General features: G+C 42.1%; 1 long non-coding RNA gene and 1 pseudogene across 1 annotated transcript in view; one reads left to right on the forward strand and one right to left on the reverse strand.

The window, feature by feature from the left end:
• Positions 1-2,398: 2,398 nt before the first annotated feature.
• The window catches only part of LOC129052994 (uncharacterized), a 28,738-nt gene continuing 11,726 nt past the window's right edge, over positions 2,399-19,410 (reverse strand). The window contains exon 3 of the long non-coding RNA XR_008518120.2: positions 2,399-2,736. This is a non-coding gene — a long non-coding RNA (uncharacterized LOC129052994). The remainder of the gene's footprint in view (positions 2,737-19,410) is intronic.
• Positions 12,074-13,962, forward strand: LOC100439210 (double-strand-break repair protein rad21 homolog; annotated as a pseudogene).

The following is a 19,410-nucleotide window of genomic DNA, read 5'->3' on the forward strand; positions in this document are numbered from 1 at the left end:
TGAAGTCCAGGCCAGGAACAATGGTAACTGTGGGAGACTCAACAAAGAGTAAGTACAGCTGAAGGAGCCAGGGGGCAGGAAGTGTGAGGAGGAAAATAGATTTTGAAAGTTATGGGAACTGTAGAGAGTAAGTGGAGCATAGCTTGTGATTTTGAGGGCCTCTAAAAGTATTAAAGCGGCAGCAATGAGGTGTGGCTGTAGCCTAGGAATAGTCAGGGAAGTGGATAATTTAGTTAAAATGTCTCAATCTAATAAGGGAGCTGGGTAGGTGGGGATAACTGAAAAAGAGTGCATAAAAGAATGTTGTCCAAGTTGGCACCAGAGTTGGGGAGTTTTAAGGGGTTTAGAAGCCTTGCTGTCAATACCCACAACAGTTATGGAGGAAAGGGAAACAGGCCCTTAAAAAGAAGGTAATGTGGAGTGGGTAGCCTCCATACTAATTAAGAAGGGGACGGACTTATCCTCCACTGTAAGAGTTACCCAAAGTGTCTGTGATGGTCCAGGAGGTTTCCGAGGCGATTAGGCAGCATCAGTCTTCAACAGCTAAGCCGAGAAGATCTGGGAAGGAGTCAGTCAGAGAGCCTTGGGCCAGAGTTCAGGGGATCTGGGAGTGGCTGCCCGGCGAGTTGGACAGTCCAATTTCCAGTGGGGTCCCGCACAGATGGGACATGGCTTAGGAGGAATCCCAGGCTGCGGGCATTCCTTGGCCCAGTGGCCAGATTTCCGGCACTTGAAGCAAGATCCTGGGGGAGGCAGTCCTGGAGGAACACCTGGCTGCTGCAGTTCAGGTGTTTTGAAGTTCTTGTGTGCTGGAGATGTGGCTGGGGTTTCTCTCACAGTGGAGGCAAGTAATTGCAACTCAGAAATACGTTGCTACTTGGCTGCCTCCACTCCATTATTGTACACATTGAAGGAGAGGTTAATTAAGTCCTGTTGTGGGGTTTGAGGGCCAGAATCTAATTTTTGGAGCTTTTTCTAATGTCAGGAGCAGGTTGGGTAATAAAATGCATATTGAGAATAAGACGGCCTTCTGGCCCTTCTGGGTCTAGGGCGGTAAAGCGTCTAAGGGTTGTTGCCAAACGGGCCATGAACTAGGCTGGATTTTTATATTTGATGAAAAAGAGCCTAACCACTAACTGATTTGGGAGAGGTCAGATAAAGAAAAAGGAGAATTAACCTTGGCTATGCCTTCAGCTCCAGCCACCTCTTTAAGAGGAAATTGTTGGGCAGGTGGGGGAGGGCTAGTCGCAGAACAAAACTATAAGCTGGACCAGGTGTGAGGAGGGGAGGTGATAAAAGGATTATAGAGTCGGGGAGCAGAGGCTGAGGAAGAATTGGGACCTGGCTCGGTGTGCGAGGAGCAGCCTGGGGAGGAGGGGAGAGGTCAGATAGGTCCATAGAAAAGGAGGATTCAAAGGACTCAGAGCTTGGGATGGAGACTGAAGGAACCGGAGAGAAAGAAGAAAGATTTGGGACAAGTCGCACTGGGTGCAGAGACTAAGGAGGGATCAACGTGTAAAAGAATGCCTGGACGTCAGGCACCTCAGACCCATTTGCCCATTTTTTGACCAAAATCATCCAGGTCTTATAAAATGAAGAAATCAAAAGTGCCGTTTTCTGGCTATTTAGAACCATTATAGAGTTTGTATTGGGGCCAAGCGGTGTTGCAGAAGAAAATAAGACGCTTATGTTTTAGGTCAGGCGAGAGTTGAAGAGGTTTTAAGTTTTTGAGAACACAGGCTAAGGGATAAGAAGAGGGAATGGAGGGTGGAAGGTTGCCCATAGTGAAGAAGGCAAGCCCAGAGAAAATAGAGGGTAGAGACATGGAGAAGGGGGGTGGTGAGCAGCCCTGGGCTGCAATGTGGGCGAGCAGCCACAGCCAAAGCAGGCGTCCCTGCAATTGACTTGCCACCAAGGGAATGTGGGTGAATGACCAAGGTAGGCATCCCCACGGTGATCAGACACCAATGGAGTGTGGGTGAATAATCAGGCAGGTGTCCCCGCAGTGATTAAACACCAAGGGAAGACTGTCTTCCCGAGTTCATGACTGGCGCCGGAGTTTTGGGTCCATGGATAAAATGTGTCTCCTTTGTCTCTACTAGAGAGGAAAAAGAACTGGAATTGGAAGGACAGGGAGATTGAAGGGTAGCGAGACAGGGAGACTGAAGGGTGGCAAGAGAGGCTGGAGAAGACAGTGAAAAGGCCACTTACCCAATTTGAAATTGGTGAGATGTTCCTTGGGCTGGTTGGTCTGAGGACCCGAGGTCATAGGTGGATCTCCTCATGGAGTGAGGGTGAGGACAGGGGACTGGTCTCCCAAAGGAGTCCTCCTGTCCCGGGTCTTTGGCACCAAATGTCACGTGCGTCCGTGTGAAGAGACCACCAAACAGGCTTTGTGTGAGCAACAAGGCTGTTTATTTCACCTGGACGCAGGCGGGCTGAGTCCAAAAAAGGAGTCAGCAAAGGGAGTTAGGGGTGGGGCAGTTTTACAGGATTTGGGTAGGTAGTGGAAAATTACAGTCAAAGGGGGTTGTTCTCTTGCGGGCAGGGGCTGGGGTCACAAGGTGCTCAGTGGGGGAGCTTCTGAGCCAGGAGAAGGAATTTCACAAGGTAATGTCATCAGTTAAGGCAGGAACAGGCCATTTTCACTTCTTTTGTGATTCTTCAGTTGCTTCAGGCCATCTGGATGTATACGTGCAGGCTTGGGGTCAGAGGCCTGACAACCACCTCATCTCCCTACAGGAGGCCAACAAACAACTTAGAAATGCTAATCAAGAACTCTCTAATCTTGTATCTCTCTTAAAGAAATCCTCAGAATTCCTTACTTCCCCCTTGGCACCTCCCCCTACACCCCTACTCTACCGTGACCAATCTGAACTTCCTGGACCAGATCTGTCCCCCGCCTCTACTGCATGTCTAACACTTGCTCAACAGAAGGCAGTTCAGAGTCTGACTGCAAAGACCCCACCCCCTCATGATTCCCTGACAGCTCCAATGGCAACATCTCATCTGGAAGATGTGGAAAAGGGGGACTGTGCAGGGACATCTCTCATGATCACCCTATTTTGGGAACAATTGCTAACAGGTAGGGGACCCCTGGTAATTGTCTACCAACACCCTGGTCAAAGGCTGAATTCTGAGGCATAAAGAATTTCCTGACCCCCATAAAGATCCAGTTGGGTTTGAGTATTTGAGCTCATTGTCAGAACCTATGACCCAGGTCATTCAGACTTTTATCAGCTAGTCCACATGTTGGTCTTAGAAGCTAAAGCTAAGGAATGGCTGGAAAAAGCATAATGGTCAGACTCTATAGCAGATTTGACCCCTGAAGGCCCAATGGAGCCACAACAACCAGCCCCCACAAATCCAGAAGACAGGCACAAAGATGTGCAGGAATGAGCAACCACTCTATTAAATATCATTCCTTCAGTGTTCCAAAGGGTTATGGATTGGAATAAAATCCAACAATGTCACCAGAACCCAAATAAATTAGTTTTAGGTTATTTAACACATTTTGATAAAACTTTAAAACAACATTGTGGGATGTCAGCTGATTGCTTTGAAAACAATAAAAATGATACATTATTAAATGCAAATTTCTTAAACGGACTAGATGATGATTTAGCCACCCTTGTAAAACACAAATTGGACCACAGCTAGAACTAATGAACTAGTTAACTTAGCTGACCAATTATCCCACACTATGATAAAACAAGGAAAAACAGAAGATTGCCGAAGTTATGCATTTACAGCTAAAGCAATTAACTTCTCAAGCCTCTTAGCCCCAGAAAGATTTTAAGCTCCCTCGGTCTGAGGACTCTTCCCTCCCAGTCTGTTACAACTGTAAATGACCGAGACACCTTATGATGGATTGCCTTAGGCTGAAACAAAAGAAAAGGAAGAATGCAACTCAGGAAGACAAGGGATGCTCCAAGGAAATACAGGGGTTTCACCTCTCCAAATATTCTACCCTGACAAACCAATTGGGGGAGATTAATATAATAATAAACCATGAGTTTTCAACTGCCTTAACTGACATAGGTGTGACTATCTCTGATAAATCCCACCTTATTTAGAAACCCCATTCCTCAGAGTAATGAAAGAATTAACATGGTGGGTGTGTCTAATAAAATGATCTCATGTTTTAAGTCCAAACCTGTACCTTAGGGTTCATCAGGTTCCACTACCGTGTTGCAGGCTCTAAGTGTGACTCACTCAGTAGGTCCCATATGTTTCTAATATGCACTGGGGCCCCTGTCAATCTTTTGGGCTGTGATCTCAACATCCATAATGCCCATATCTCTTTTTCATCAAAAGGTGAAACTTTTTTAGAATTGGAACCAGGAGACCAAAAATACCATATTTAAAAATGTCCTAACAATGTACAATTTAGTATTAGTAATGTTAAAACGTCATCTTGTGACCAGGAAAATAAAATGGAGACAGAGAAGGAAATATTAGGGAAGAAGAGAGAACATTGGAATACAGAGCAGGAAACAGTAAAACTCCTTCTAGTTTCCCCAATCTTCCTGTTAACACCAGAAGCAGAGCACTTGCTTCTGGTGTTCAAGAAGCAGAAGCTTCTTGCTTCTTGTGTTCAAGGATGTGTCCTCCCACTTATAGTCTCAGTCAAATACAGATACAGAGAAAGTATTCTCAGCCATTCCAATAAAGGTAGAGATAAATCCAAAGAAACCCCTATCCAACCTTAAACACTATCCTCTGCAAAAGGAAGCCATAGATGGAATTGCTCCTATCATACAAGATTATCTGAGAAACAGGCTCATTATTCCCTGCACAATCCCCTGAAACAGCCCTATATTCCCTGTAAAGAAACTAAGCGGGAGAGGATGGAAATTTGTGCAGGAATTGAGGGCAATAAACAATATCATAATTCTCAGGCACACAGTAGCCCCCAACCCACAAACCTTTCTATCACCTATATCCACTACCAGCCAGTATTTCTCAGTTGTGGATCTCTGCAGTGCCTTCTTTAGTATTCCTGTAGAACCAGCCAGCCAGTATTTGTTTGCCTTTATTTGGAAAGAATGGCAATATACGTGGACTGTAATGCCCCAAAGGTATACAGAAAGTCCCACTTAGTGTTCCCAAATATTAGAAGCTGATTTAGAGGATTAAATATTTTCCCAGGGCTCAACATTCATCTACTCTCCTTTGTTCAGACACACTCTCTTCCTCTCAGGAAGATAGTCTATATTTACTCAAACAGCCACCAAGGGACACAAATGTCTAAAGACAAACTTCAGCTATGCTTACCTGAAGTTAAGTATTTGGGACATATTATCTCGGCCAAAGGACTGAGTATTAACCCTGATAGAGTGAGGAATTTTAGCTTTCCCAATGCCCGTCACTAAGAAACAACTTAGAGTATTTTGGGGCCTGGCAGGCTATTGTAGAAACTGGACACCAAATTTCTCCCCTATGGCTCAACTTCAGTGTCCATACCTAAAAAATGAACAACCTGATCCCATCATGTGGACTCCAGAGGGACAATCAGCTGTACAACAAATAAAGGAAATTCTGACTAATGCCCCAGCCTTAGGGCACCCAAACTACAAACTGCCTTTCTCCCTTTTCATACACGAAGTTGGAGGTACTGCATCCGGAGTACTGACCCAGAAACATGGTGATCATCAGAGACCTATAGGCTGTTATAGCCAACAGCTGGACCCTGTGGCTCGAAGGCTGCCTCCCTGTGTGAGAGCAATAGCAGCCACGGCCCTTCTGTATAAGTCTGTTGAAGAAATAATTATAGGTTCCCCCCTTATCATTTTTGTGCCACATTCTCTTGAGATCCTTCTAAACTCTCATCATACACAACATCTGTCTGTCAACCGGTTAGCCTCTTATGAAATTTTGCTTTTATCATCTCCCAGTATTACTAGTTCCTGCTGTAATAATCTTACTCTGGCCACTCTCTTGCCAGGCCCTTCTGACAAAACCCCCTCATGACTGTGTTCTGATGACTGACTGACTTCTCACCCCCAGGACAGACCTACAAGAGATGCCACTGGATAATGCTGAGATAGAATGGTATACAGATGGGTCTTATTTAAGAGGAGAGGATGCAAATTTTATAGCAGGATATGCTGTGGTTTCCTTACTAGAGGTAATTGAAGCCAATCCTCTCCCCCAAGCCAGATCAGTTCAAGTGACCAAATTGGTTGCCTGACTGAAGCTTGTCAATTGGCAAAAGACAAGCCTGCAAACATTTACACTGACAGCCACTATGCTTTTGGGGTTGCTTATGACTGGGATGTTATGGAAAGAGAGAGGATATTTAACCCCTCAGGGCAACCAATAAAAATGGACAAGTATCAGAGTTGTTAGAAGCTGTTCTAACACCAAAACGCTTGGCAATTATAAAAATCCCAGGTTGGCCGGGCGCAGTGGCTCACACCTGTAATCCCAGCACTTTAGGAGGCCGAGGCAGGAGGATCATGAGGTCCGGAGATCGAGACCATCCTGGCTAACATGGTGAAACCCCATCTCTATTAAAAATACAAAAAGTTAGCCGGGCGTGGTGGCGGGCGCCTGTAGTCCCAGCTACTCGGGGGGCTGAGGCAGGAGAATGGCATGAACCCGGGAGGCAGAGCTTGCAGTGAGCCGAGATGGCGCCACTGCACTCCAGCCTGGGTGACACAGAGAGACTCCATCTCAAAAATAAATAAATAAAATTTTAAAAAAATCCCAGGTCACTCAAAATTAGACACCACAGTCAGTCAGGGTAACCAATTTGCTGAAGCCACAGCTAAAAGAGCAGCATTCAAGCCATCAGCCCCAAGTTGGAAAATGGCCATAAAACCCAAAACACTTAAATACATGTTGAAAGAAACCCAGAGCATAGCTCCTACAAAAGAGAAATCTACTTGGAAACAGGCTGGGGAATACTTGTCTCCCAAAACTGAAATATGGTGTGGACCTAATTATTCCATTCCAAGAAACCCATTATTCCAATGGAATGTCAGGTGTCCCTTATGAAATATGTTCATAATCTAACCCATTGGAATCCAGATAAAATAATATCCTGGTGTAAACAATATTACTGGAAACCATCCTTCACAGTGGCACAAAAAGTTTACTCTCAGCTGGGCACCATGGCTCACACCTGTAATCCCAGCACTTTGGGAGGCCCAGGCAGGTGGATCCCCTGAGGTCAGGAGTTTAAGACCAGCCTGGCTAACGTGGCAAAACCCTGTATCTACTAAAAATACAAAAATTAGCCAGGTGTGGTGGCACGTGCCTGTAATCCTGCTTCTTGGGAGGCTGAGGCAGAAGAATCGCCTGAACCCAGGAGGCAGAGGTTGCAGTGAGCTGAGATCATGCCATTGCACTCTAGCCCGGGCGACAAGAGCGAAACTCCATCTCAAAAAACCAAACAAAAAAGTTTACTCTCAATGTGTTATTTGTCCCAAACATAACCCAGGAAAACCCCTCCATGGGGCCCAAGGTCATTTTCCCCTTCTGGCTGACCTTTTGAGGTATGACAGCTTGACTTTATCCAGCTGCCATCATCTCAATGTGACAAGTATGTTTTAGTAATGGTCTGCATGTTTTACCATTGGGTTGAAGCTTTTCCCTGCAGGCAAGCAACAGCCACGACAGTTGGAAAAATCCTACTAGAAAAAATTGTCCCACTGTGGGGAGTCCCCTGTGAACTTCACAGTGACAGGGGAACACACTTTACTGGCCAGGTTACTCAAAATATTTGTAAAATTTGGCCCATATTTCAACATTTCCATTGTGCCAACCATCCCCAGTCTTCAGGCCTGCTGGAGAGGACCAATGGAATAATTAAAACACAATTGGCTAAGTTCACAGAGGCATTTCACCTCCCCTGGCCCAAAGCACTACCCCTAGTGCTGCTTATACTCCGATCCACTCCTTTTGGAAAACATCAACTGTCTCCTTATGAAATTATAACAGGAAGGCCCATGTGTATGGGAACGAACATAACCAATACAACTTTTCTCAAGGGAGATATATTGCAATATTGTGAGGGACTCATTTATCATCTTAGAAAAAAACAAGATTTGTTAAAGAATTCCTTTCACAGTGCGCTCCCTGAAGATAAGGTGCCTGGTCACGATCTGCAACCTGGAGATTTCATCTATTGGAAAAGACATCCAATAAAGGATTCCCTTCAACCCTGATGGAAGGGCCCATACCAGGCACTACTGACTAATCCACGTACCGCAAAATTAAAGAGTATAGATTCATGGATTCACATCTCTCATCTTAAAAACGCATAACCTCCTGAGTGGACTGTAACTCCCACCAAAGACCTTCACCTCCGGTTCACTAAACATCAACCTGCAACCCAGGATTAGAAGCAGACAACAGCTGTTGTGGACTGCTTAAACCCAAGACACAGGACCAGGCCTGTATACAAAGGGAATGCCTCTGTTTATTGTACAGTAACCATTAAAATTATTGTCCTAGATATACTGGTAACTGCTGTCTTATAAATGACAGGGCACTTGCCTTGTCTGATTTAACAACATTTAGTAACTAAAATGAATTTCGCAACCTTGCTATTATTAATCCTATATCCCTACACCTTCTTGCCACTGCCACCCACTGATGCCCATGAAACAAACCTGTTTCTACAATGGGCTCAGCATTATGCAGACAGATTACAAAGAACACCTGCTGGATATGCAGACTCATGCCTCTTTCCAGTGGCTCCAGCCTGCCATGGTGGATATCCCCCTTCCAAGGTCAGGACTGGATAGAATACCAAAAATTTATCACATCACAGAAATGGTCTGGTATTCTTAGTGCTGGGATAACAAAAGACAATACATATAATTGGCCCATTAAAAACACTCTTAAGAACAAGGGACATGGGAAAAGATTTTGAATGGAAAGGACCAGGTCATTAGCTCTCACTTTAGCATCCCCAGCTAAAACAGAAGGTGGTAACCACACCCCAAACAACAGCCCATTTTCAAAATGGAATAATGCAAACTTGGGCTGGATTTATCTGGCTCACCCCTTTGTCTGGCCAACTCAGCCAAAATGCTGGGAGCAAAGAAACCATACCAAGGACCTACAGCCAAACAGTACGAGAGATACGGGGTGGACACCTGGAGAATGCTGTGACCACATTATCATATTACAAGACGCTGACTGTAATGCCACCGATTGGGTGCAGCAATCAGGTATTCATTGGATAGCTCCAAATGGGACATATTGGCTATGTGGCACTAACTTATGGCCGTGGTTACCTCTAGGGTAGTTAGGATGATGTTCCCTAGGTTATGCTTGGGCACAAGGACACGTAATCCAGACCCTGCCAAAACCAGCAAACCTTTTTCATTTACAATTTCATTGGACATGTTAGGTATTCCAATGGTATGATCACTTAGCTTTAATCTTTGTACCACAGACAGGTATTGAAGATGTTATATGGCATATAGAGGCCTTACCCAATTACACCCAAAAGGCCCTGAATGATAGCCGCATGAGTATTGCCTTGCTAAGCAATGAGGTCATGCTTATGAGGAAAGTTGTGCTATACAACCATATGGCTTTAGATACACTCATCGCAGCACAAGGGGGCACCTGTGCCGTCATAAAAACTGAATGTTGTGTGTATATTCCAGATGAACCAAAGAACATAACTCGATTTATGACTGATATGAAAACCCAGATAACCAACCTGTCAGATCCAAAACCCTCATTAATCAATTGGTTGAGTAGTTGGTTTGAACCCTGGGGAACTTGGTGGCAGAAGCTACTGCTTATGATAGGAATAATAATAATTTGTGTTCTGTCCTGTTTCTGCTTACAATGTTGTTACGGTATGTGCTTGCAAATAAGTTAATGCACAACTGAAAGGGCTGGGGTAATAATTGCCCAGAGAATTGCTTTAATTGAGGAAGCAGTAATATAGCCTGACCCAGCTTCCAGGTTTGCTTTCCTTTTGTTGCTATAAACCTGACCTAGGTCCCTATATATATATATTTTTTTCTCTTTCTTTTTTCCTTTCCTTTTTCCTTTTTTCCTCTCCCTTTTTTTTTAAAAAAAATCTTCGTGGGACACAATTTCCTACGAATGAGCCTTCTTAGCGACAATGGACGTGACTTCCTAGGAATGAGCCTTCCTGGCGATGTGGGACCTAAACTTCTAGAAATAAACTATCCCAGCAACAGGAAACCAGCTCAAAAAAGGGAGGAAAAAGCAACCTGTAGCCAAGAACCCATATTCCTTTTAAAATGCTTCCTCCAAAAGATTTTAAATAAAAAAGAGGGGAAACCTGAAAGGAAATTAAATTTTGGGACCCCCCCCCCAAACTCATTTAGCAAAAGGCAAGAGTCAAAATGGGAACTGGGTCATGCAAACCTGCCTCCCCCTTTTGGTTCCTCAATAAAATGGTTACAAGATGAAAAGCTACATGTCTACTCCATATTTTGCCCACAAGGAAATTCCTAGTGAGTTGTTAAAATTTCACCATGGCAATGCAAATTGATAGCTTATCTTTACAGGTGCAGTCGCCCCCGGCCCACCAGACATAAATGCATATCTGAGTGTTCCCCTGCCTCATTTTGTCTATGTTATCTTATGTAAAATGCAGATTCCCCAGATTCTTCCTCTGCCCCTTTTGCTTATATCATCTTTTTTTATTGTTATTTATTTATTTATTTATTTATTTATTTTTTTTTTTTATTTTGAGATGGAGTTTCGCTCTTGTTGCCCAGGCTGGAGTGCAATGGCGCGATCTCGGCTCACAGCAATCTCCGCCTCCTGGGTTCAAGCAATTCTCCTGCCTCAGCCTCCAGAGTAGCTGGGATTACAGGCATGCGCCACCACGCCCGGCTAATTTTGTATTTTTAGTAGAGATGGAGTTTCTCCATGTTGGTCAGGCTGGTCTCGAACTCCAGACCTCAGGTGATCTGCCTGCTTAGGCCTCCCAAAGTGCTGGGATTACAGGCGTGAGCCACCACGCCTGGCCTTTTTGTTGTTATTTAGTTTTATTTCATATCATAAACTTAACTCTGCAATCCAGCTAGACATGGAAAGGAACAAGGAAAACATGGAACCCAAAGGGAACTGCAATGAGAGCACAAAGATTATAGGCTATTGCCAGCAAATGGGGTGGAGGGGTGCTCTCCTGAGCTACAGAAGGAGTGGTCTGGTGGTTAAGATAAAACACAAGTCAAACTTTAATAAGTTGTCCACAATCAGCAATGGTGATCTTCTTGCTGGTCTTGCCATTCCAGGACCCAAAGCATTCCATGGCCCCCACAATACTCATGCCTTCTTTTACCCTGCCAAAGACCATATGTTTGTCATCCAACCACTCAGTCTTGGCAGTGCAGATGAAAAACTGGGAACTGTTTGTGTCCACCATTTGCATGGACAAGATGCCAGGACCTGTATGCTTTAGGATGAAGTTCTTGTCATTAAATTTCTCCCTGTAGATGGGCTTGCCACCAGTGCCATTATGGCAATGTGAAGTCACCACCCTGACACATAAACCCTGGAATAATTCTGTGAACGCAGGAACCCTTATAACCAAATCCTTTCTCTCCAGTGTGCACAGCATGAAATTTTTCTGGTGTCTTTGGAAACTTGTCTGCAAACAGCTTGAAGGAGATGTGGCCCAAGAGCTCACCATCTATGGTGATGTTGAAGAACAAGGTGGGGTTGACCATGGCTGATAGTACGGGGCTCCTGGAAGCAGCAGCATCTGCGAAGCGGCCATTCTATGTTATCTTATATTTAAAAAATGCAGATTCACTGAACCAGACAAAGGCATGAATGACTATTTTTCCCTACCCCCTCTTACATGAAAATTGTTTACTTCTCAATATCCTACCCTTTCCCCTTTAAATTTGGAGCCCTCAAAATCACCTTCGGAGAAAGGCATAGACCTGTCTCCCGGGCATGTCCTTAACTTTGGCAAATAAATCTAAAATGATTGGGACTTATTTCATCATTTTTCTCAATTGACAAAACATTTAAAAAATAATACAGACTGGACCCAGCCCACCCAACTGCCAGTGGAGAGCAAGGTTTCCTTCTATTTTCATAGCCAACCAGAACAATGTTCTATGCACATTTTGTCCTCAGTAAGAGGGCCTCGGGCCAAAATTTGGCTAGCGGCCCATTGGGATAAGAAGCTAACCAAAGCCCCTGTGTTACAGTGTAATTTAGAGAGCAGCATGGAGAGTATCATCTCACCAAAGGTGAAGATAGCATTACAGACATCAGGACATCTCTTACTGGGAGTAATTTGAATCTATCACAGGAAAGCCAAATATCTTCTTGCAGACTGTAATGAAGCATTCATTAAGATAAAGATGGCTTTTTGACCAGGTGTTGACCTGCCTGAGGAAAATCAGGAAGCAGCTTATAACACCATTACTTTACTTGAATAATTTCATGACTTTTATCAGCCACTGCCTGAGTTAGATGACATCGATGTGGCCCAGAAGTTCAGCCTGGGTCAGAGTAGAGTGGAAGAAATAACCGTGAGAGAAGAAGTTGGGAATATCAGTATTTTACAAGAAAATGGTTTTGGCGATTTTGGAATGGATGATCGTGAGATAATGAGAGAAGGCAGTGCTTTTGAGGATGATGACATGTTAGTAGGCACTACTGCTTCTAATCTCCTATTAGAGTCTGAACAGAGCACCAGCAATCTGAATGAGAAAATTAACCATTTAGAATATGAAGACCAATATAAAGATAAGAATTTTGGAGAAGGAAATGATGGTGGAATATTAGATGACAAACTTATTAGTAATAATGATGGTAGTATCTTTGATGATCCCCCTGCCCTCTCTGAGGCAGAGGTGATGTTGCCAGAGCAGCCTGCACATGATGATATATGGGTAAGGATGATAATACATCAATGGGTGGGCCTGATAGTCCTGCTTCAGTGAATCCTGTTGAACCAGCCAACTATGACTGATCAAACAACACTTGTTCCAAATGAGGAAGAAGCATTTGTATTTGGAACCTATTGATATAACTGTTAAAGAAACAAACGCCAAGAGGAAGAGGAAGCTAATTGTTGACAGTGTCAAAAACTTGGATAGCAAGACAATTAGAGCCCATCTTAATGATTATTCTGATATTGTTACTACTTTCGACCTGGCACCACCCACCAAGAAATAGGTGATGTGGAAAGAGACAGGAGGAGTAGAAAAACTGTTTTCTTTACCTGCTCAGCCTTTGTGGAATAACAGACTACTGAAGCTCTTTACATGCTGTCTTACATCACTTGTACCAGAAGACCTTAGAAAAAGGGGGAAAGGAGGGGCAGATAATTTGGATGAGTTCCTCAAAGAACTTGAAAATCCAGAGGTTCCTAGAGAGGACCAGCAACAGCTACACCAGTAGCATGATGTTATTGATAAGCCCATTTTGGAAGAGCCAAGCCATCTCCAGAAGTCAGTGATGAGGCCAGCAGAACAAACCTGGATGAGTCAGCTATGCCTCCACCACCACCTCAGGGAGTTAAGTGAAAAGCTGGACAAATTAACCCAGAGCCTGTGATGCCTCCTCAGCAGGTTGAGCAGATGGAAATACTGCCTGTAGAGCTTCCCCAAGAACCACATCCAAATATCTGTCAGCTAATACCAGAGTTAGAACTTCTGCCAGAAAAAGAGAATGAGAAAGAAAAGGGGAAAAAAAGATGATGAAGGAGAAAAGGATGAAGATGTTTCAGGGGGTGATCAAGATCAGGAAGAAAGAAGATGGAAGAAAAGGACTCAGCAGATGCTTCATGGTCTTCAGTGAGCTCTTGCTAAAACTGGAGCTGAATCTATCAGTTTGCTTGAGTTATATCAAAACACAAACAGAAAACAAGCTGCTGCAAAGTTCTACAGCTTCTTGGTTCTTAAAAAGCAGCAAGCTATTGAGCTGACACAGGAAGAACTGTACAGTAACATCATCGCAACACCCGGGCCAAAGTTCCATATTTTATGAGGAGCTAGAAGCATTATAGCTAGTGTTCAGTTCACTAGTGCTTACAAATTGCCCCCATGTGTAGGAGACACAGAACCCTTTGAGAAAACTTAGATTTTTGTCTGTACAAAGTCTTTGCCTTTTTCTTTCTCATTTTTTCCCAGTATATTAAATTTGTCAGTTTCATCTTTGAGGGAAACTGATTAGATGGATGTGTTTGTGTTCTGATGGAGAAAACAGCACCCTAAGGACTCAGACGATTAACAGTTCAGAACAGATGTGTGCAATATTGGTGCATGCAATGATGTTGAGTGGCAGTTGAAAGTCATGATTTTTATCTTAGTTCTTCATTACTGCATTGAAAAGGAAAACCTGTCTGGGAAAATGCCTGACAGTTTAATTTAAAACTATGGTATGAGTCTTTCACAAGAAAAAAAAAAAGCCTTTCCATCAGTAGTAACACTGGTAATATTCTTGTTAACCACTCTCCTTAGGGATGGTACCTGAAATAACAAAGGTTACCCTTTTGAGATTCGTTTTAAGTGTAATTCCCTAATGAGCAAAGGTGTACGTGAAATTGTGTTGTGACTGATACCCTTCAGCTACAAACAGATAGGACTGACTTGGTTTAAAGTGTTCTATTTTGTAAATCATTCCATTTGAGTCTTTCTGATGAACTTGGCTATCTTGAAATCTGTCATTTTAGTGAGGCTCCAAAATGAGCAGAAATAGGCCTGATTAGAATAGAGTGACTATCAAAAAGCATAACTTTCTAGGAGCTATAAATCGAAGTTTTAAAAAGATGTTTGGATATATTTGAGTATTCAGATCATGAAAACAGAAATTGACCTGCCTACTACAAGGACAGACTGATGGGAAATTATACACCAGGTCAACTTAACCTTTAAGCAGACAATGCTGTAAAAACTAATGGCTTCTCTGATATTTATTGTAAGTTTTAGTACTGATCTCCTTTTCCAGTGCTGCACACTCCTGTGTTTGGAACTTTAATAGCTTTGCAACGAAATCCTATATCCAGTTTCCTATAATTTAACTGAAGAAAAACACATCCAAATAAAGGTCTATATTAACAGACCAGATAGCATCAGAAATCATGTGACTATTATGATTATCAGAATATGTCTTAACTTTTTAGGGCAAAATTAACACTGAAAGTTCTAGCTTAAGTGTTGACACTTTCGTGGGAAAAAAATCACTTTTGAAACTCAGACTTCAGTGTATACCCAATAATTTAAAATTACGTGAAATGTTTTAAATTTGTGAACTCATTACTGTTTTAATGATTCTGTTTCTTGAGAGTTTAACTGTAAAAAATTGCTATTGCAGATTTATTTTCAGTATGCTGTGCCTGTAAACCATGGAGTTTTCCCTGTTTGTAAAAAGACATTGTAGATAATTGAATGTTTGATTTTAGAAAGGTCATTGGTTTCTTGTTACACATTTTGTTAGTCTGTTTTTTCTGCTTATTGGGTTTAATATTGTTCTTGAAAATAGCTGATGCTATGTTATGTATAACTTTTCTAATAAAAGTTGTGTTATAAGTTGAAACAAATTACAGTATTACAGACTGGCTACAATAACTTTATAGGAAGTCTGAAAAATACTCAGAGTTCTATAGCAACCAAGCAAACACGTAGTCAAGAAAAAGATACAGTCAAAATGGTTAGAAATTTTGTGACATTTTTACTTGCCTGTACCCCATCCTTCCCTCCTGGCACACCTGGGGAAGCAGCAGCCCTGCTGCCAATTCCCTCCCTGGAACCCCAGAGAGAGGAGAGTGGACTTTATTTGCTACATTCTAACCTGTCAAGGGGCTGCCTGAGGTACTGGTCTCTGTTTCACCTAATTCGGAGGTCAGACAGGGAAAAGCAACATGGCTGGATACTTAGGCTCAGGAAAAGCCACAGGAAATGGTGGGCACTACTCATGAACACTGCAGGGGGCCTACAAACTCACAGATACCTGGAGCAAGAGATCAGAAGTAGAGGAATACAATAGAACATCTAAGCCCACCCTCCGAGAAGCAGGGGTGAGACTCTTTAGGAAATTGAGACATTTGTAAGCAGTCATGCATTCACGGGAACTGGAAAACAACAACAACAACAGATACCCAGGCCAAGGCAAAATGCATAGCCAGAAGAGGTCTAAGAAGACCTTAAGACCTCACATGGGGCTGATCCCAAAGCTGACAGCATGCCCTGCTAATTAGTGAAGGTCTTCCCTGGCACAGAACCTACTTGTAATGACTAGCAGAGGTGGCTGTTTTTTTGAATGATCAATTTTAAAAATGAACAAAAAAATAACAAACCGTGCAAAGAAACAGGAAAATATGGCCCGTTCAAAGGAAGAAAATAAACTGTCAGAAACTGTCCCTGAAGAAACACAAGCATCAGAAGTACTAGACAAAGACAAAATGTCTTAAATATGCTCAAAGAGCTAAATGAAAACTCAAAGAACTAAAGGAAATCAGAAAAACAATACATAAACAAAAGAGACTATTAACAAAGAGAAACTATAAAAAGGAACCAAACAGAAATTCTGGAGCTGAAAATACAGTATCTGAATTGAAAAACGCCTAGAGGGATTCAACAGTAGATTCAAACAGGAAGAAAAAAGAATCAGTGAACTTGAAGATAAGTCCTTTGAAATTATTGAATCTGAAGACCAAATAATAGTAATAATAATTAAGAAAAGTGGACAGAGACTAAGAGACCTATGGGATACCATCAAGCTGACCAATATATGCATTACAGAAATCTCAGATGGTGAAGGGATAAAGAAAGGAGCAGAGGAACTATTTGAAAAAATAATGGCTGAAAACTTCCCAAATTTGAGGAAAGGCATTGATTCACAAATCCAAAAATCTTGATGATCTGCAGGTAGGATAAACCCAAAGCAGTACATACCAAGACACGTTATATTCTAACAAAAGCCAAAGACATGGAACACTGCAGGGTTACTACAGACTCACAGAAACCGGGGGCAAGAGATCAGAGGTAAAGGAATACAATACAAAGTCTAAGGCCCCCTCAAGAATCTTGAAGGAAGCAAGAGAAAAGTAACTCATCATGCACAATGAATCTTCAATAAGATTATCAGTGGATTTCTCAGTAAAAACCTTGAAGGCCACAAGGAATTGAATACCATATTTAAAGGAAATTTTTTAATTGTTATTTTATTTTTCCATAAGTTATTGGAGTTCAGGTGGTATTTGGTTACATCAGTAAGTTATTTAATGGTGATTTGTGAGATTTTGGTGACCTGTCACCGAAGCAGTATACACTGAACTATATTTGTAGTCTTTCATCCCTCACCCACTTCCCACTCTTCCCCTCAAGTCCCCAAAGTCCATTGTATCATTTTTATGCTTTTGTGTCCTCATAGCTTAGCTCCCGCATATCAGTGAGAACACATGATGTTTGGTTTTCCATTCCTGAGTTACTTCACTTAGAATAATAGTCTCCAATCTCATCCAGGTCACTGCAAATGCTGCTAATTCATTCCTTTTTATGGCTGCATAGTATTCCATCATATATATATATACCACAGTTTATTTATCCACTTGTTGATTGCTGGGCATTTGGGTTGGTTCCATGATTTTGCAGTTGTGAATTGTGCTGCTATAAACATACATATGCAAGTTCTCTTTTTTGAATAATGACTTCTTTTCCTCTGGGTAGGTACCCAGTAGTGGGATTGCTGGATCAAATGGTAGTTCTACTTTTAGTTCTTTAAGGAATCTCCATGCTATTTTCCATAGTTGCTGTAGCAGTTTACTTTCCACCAGCAGTGTGGAAGTGTTCCCTGTTTACCACATCCACACCAACGTCTACTGTTTTTTTTTATTATGGCCATTCTTGCAGGAGTAAGGAGGTATTGCATTGTGGTTTTGATTTGCATTTCCCTGATCATTAGTGATGTTGAGCATTTTTTCGCCATTTGTGTACCTTTTGAGAATTGTATATTCATCTCCTTAGTCCACTTTTTGATGGGATTGTGGGTTTTTCTTTCTTATTGATTTGTTTGAGTTCGTTGTAGATTCTGGATATTAGTCCCTTGTCAGATGTATAGATTCTGAAGCTTTTCTCCCACTCTGTGGGTTGTCTGTTTACTCTGCTGATTGTTCCTTTTCTGTGCAAAAGCTCTTTAGTTTAATTAGGTCCCAGCTATTTATCTTTTTATTGCATTTGCTTTTGGGTTCTTGGTCATGAAATCCTTGCTGAAGCCAATGTCTAGAAGGGTTTTTCCAATGTTATCTTCTAGAATTTTTATAGTTTCAGGTCTTAGGTTTAAGTCCTTAATCCATCTTGAGTTGATTCTTGTATAAGGTGAGAGATGAGGATCCAGTGTCATTCTCCTACATGTGGCTAGCCAATTACCCCAGCACCATTTGTTGAAAAAAGTGTCCTTTTCCCACTTTATGTTTTTGTTTGCTTTGTTGAAGATCAGTTGGCTCTAAGTATTTGGGTTTATTTCTGGGTTCTGTATTCTGTTCCATTGGTCTACGTGCCTATTTTTATACCAGTACCATGTTGTTTTGGTGAATATGGCCTTATAGTATAGTTTGAAATCAGCTAGTGTGATGCCTCCAGATTTGTCTTTTTTGCTTAGTCTTGCTTTGGCTATGCGGGCTCTTTTTTGGTTCCATATGATTTTGGGAATTGTTTTTTCTAATTCTGTGAAGAATGATGGTGGTATTCTGATAGAGATTGCAATAAATTTGTAGATGGCTTTTGGCAGTATGGTCATTTTCACAATATTAATTCTACCCATCCATGAGCATGGGAGATGTTTCCATTTGTTTGTGTCATATATGATTTCTTACAGCAGTGTTTGTAGTTTTCCTTGTAAAGGTCTTTTAACTCATTGGTTAGGTATATTCCTAAGTGTTTTTTTTTGTTTTTTTTTTTTTTTTTTTTTTTTTTGCAACTATTGCAAAAGGGTTGAGTTCTTGATTTGATTCTCTGCTTGGTCACTTTTGGTGTACAGAAGAGCTACTTATTTGTGTACATTAATCTTGTATGCAGAAATTTTGCTGAATTATTTTATCAGTTCTAGGAGCTTTCTGGAGGAGTCTTTAGGGGTTTCAAGGTCAATGACTGCTATATATAAAGTTTTAGTGGCACAAAAGAAATAGCACTCAAATATAAAATTTTCTTTTAAATTCTCAGCAAGGCTAGTTACTTCTCTATAGAAGGGTGTGCCCTTACAGATGGAACAATGGTGAGCGCACACTTGGACGAGGGGAAGGGGTTCTTATCCCTGACGCACATGGCCCCTGCTGCTGTGTTGTTCCCCTATTGGCTAGGGTTAGACCGAACAGACTAAACTAATTCCGACTGGCTAATTTAAAGAGAATGACGGGGTGAGTGCTTTGGAGGGAGTCAGGGCAGAGTACGTAGCAGGTAATTGGAATGAGTTAGGGTGGAGCAGGTGATTGGAATGTAG

This window comes from Pongo abelii, chromosome X (genome assembly GCF_028885655.2).
Source record: "Pongo abelii isolate AG06213 chromosome X, NHGRI_mPonAbe1-v2.0_pri, whole genome shotgun sequence".
Taxonomy (NCBI): Eukaryota; Metazoa; Chordata; class Mammalia; order Primates; family Hominidae; genus Pongo; species Pongo abelii.